Source organism: Phyllobates terribilis, unplaced genomic scaffold (genome assembly GCF_046119375.1).
Source record: "Phyllobates terribilis strain yellow unplaced genomic scaffold, ASM4611937v1 Scaffold_10__3_contigs__length_209671492, whole genome shotgun sequence".
Classification (NCBI taxonomy): Eukaryota; Metazoa; Chordata; class Amphibia; order Anura; family Dendrobatidae; genus Phyllobates; species Phyllobates terribilis.
This window is the reverse complement of record NW_027362770.1, coordinates 149,127,669-149,130,216: the sequence shown is the minus strand read 5'-3', so window position 1 is coordinate 149,130,216 and position 2,548 is coordinate 149,127,669.

The window sequence follows — 2,548 nt, the reverse complement described above, 5'->3', positions numbered from 1 at the left end:
ATGTAAAACAAGCATTTAAAATAAAAAAGAACTAAGAGAAAAATATAAAAAACAGTAAAATATAACATTTTGACTATTATACCCCATTCCGCCTTTAAAAAAATAAATTAAAAAAATAAACATTTTCGGTATCAGTACATCCAAAATAGTCTGATGACTTATGGAAACAAAATTAGTTAACCAGTATGGTAAAAAAAAAATATCACAATTCCCGATTTGCTATTTTTTTTTGATCGCTGGACTTCCCTAAAAAAAGCAATAAAAAGCGATCAGGCTGTCAATAAAAAATAATATCAACAAATACATCAGATTTCCAGGAAAAAAAATCTGAAAGAAAAAAAGATCTGGAAAAAAAAATAGTTGTGGATCTCAAAAAAAATGGTGACGCAAACCAAATTTTTAATTTTTTTTTCCTACAAATTTGCAATTTTTTTCACAGTTTAAATAAAAAGAAAAGTATTCAAGCTTGGTATTGATGTAATCACGCTGACATGTGGAATCATTTTTCTAGGTAATTTTTACAGCAAAATGAAAAACGTAAAAACAAACCCCCCCCCCCCAAAAATGACGGAATTTAGTTTTGTTTTTTTTCAAATTTTTCAGTACATTGCGTAGTAAAGTCAAAACCACAACTCATCGTGCAAAAAAAACCAAACCCTTATATGGGTATACTGAGGGAAAAATACAAATATTTCGGCTCTAGGAAGAAGGGGAGGAAAAAATGAAAGCATAAAAACATATCGAAGGTGTCCTGCAGTATAATAGAGCTGAATAACCTTGCCCTTTAACAACAATGAGATGACTCTGCTGTCTTGTCCCAGGTCACACAGCAAAGCTGAAACGTGGGTTAGAAAAAGTAGGAAATATCTACCTTGTGTGTTTTCTCACACAGGAAAGTGCCATGGCTATATGGCTGTGTGTCGAGAAGCATTTCATGGTTTAGCCCTTCTTGTACCTTAGACTCAATTGCTTATAGCATACACTGTGTGCAGAATTATTAGGCAATTAGAATTTTTGAGGATTAATTTTATTATTGAACAACTCCAAGGCTATTGGTCAATCCAAAAGGTTAATAAACCTGAACTGAATAAAGTCAAAGTGAGGTTTTGTCTTTCTTAGGAGAATATTTCTGTTAGCAGAAAATTAAAAATGTTAATTTTCCTTCTCAATTGTTTATTTTCATCTGTTATGGTGAGGGTAATAACCAAACTACTCAAAATATGCAAAAATACATTTCTGACATTTCCATAAAATATATATCAGTGACCAATATAGCCATTCTTTTTCATAACAGTCATAGGCTCCATCCATGGAGTCTGTCAGTTTCTTCATCTGTTGACGATCAACTTTTTGGGCTGCACCAACCATGGCCTCCCAGACACTGTTTTTTTTCACCATAAATCTCCCATATAAGAAGTTCCCACAAGTTCTCAGTAGGGTTTAGGTCAGGTGAAGAAGGGGCCATGTCAATATTCTTTCATCTTTGAGGCCTCTGCTGGCATTGAGTAGTGGAGGCTTCGATGCTCTAATGGAGCATTGTCCTGGAAACATATCATGGTTTTCTTGCAAGATGAAGACTTTTTCCTGTCCCACTGCTTGAAGAAAGTGTCTTCAAAAACTGGCAGTAGGTTTCGGAGTCTATTTTGAGTCCATCTTCAACCTGAAAAGGTCCAACATGCTCATCTTTAATAATACCACCCCGTAGCAGTACCCATTTCCACCTTGCTGGCATCTGTGTTGAAGTGGAGATCTGTGACCATTACTATCCAGCCATGAGCCCATCCATCTGGTCCATCAAGAGTCCCTCTCATCTCATCAGTCCATAAAAAAAAAAAAATCGGTCTTCAGATATTTCTTGGCCCAGTCTTGATGTTTCACTTTATGTGTCTTGTTCAGGGGTCAGGTTTCGCCTCCCTTATCTCTCATCACTGAATACCTTTTCCTTCTGAGCCTCCAGAACTAACTTGTAGACCGCAGGTCTCTGCTCTATCCAGGCCCCCATATTCAGGGTCCGCTGCAGTTCATTTTAACACACAAAAGTTTACTGGACAGCTCAAGTTCATCAGATTGTAACATGCAGTATCGGGCACAACACTTCCTATTTCCTGTTTCCTTAATGCAGTACATTTTCAGTGCTCCTATCCGTTCCTCCTGGACTATCCCTACATTTACTAATCCTGTCAGACCCAGGGATTTCCCGTCCAGTTTTGCTGTGCATCCGATATCCATTATCTTCCCTATAGACGGTTGAACATCCATCTTCCTCTGTATGCCAGAGGATAAGGCTGTCTTCGTGGCACCTTTAACGAGCCTTGAGCTCCAGACATTGAAGGAATGTCCTCAGGGAATCTTGTAAGGTATCCCACTGACGGAACCATAGGTTACCACTCCTGTTAACAGCCCACTGCACCTTGAACTTGACCTTGGTTAACGTACTTCCCTAACCTTTTTACTCAAATGTCCCCTCCTATTATGGCCAGTCCCAAACTTTAACTACGTCTGTCCCTTACGAACACTATGCATTACATTTGTATACACCAAGCACATT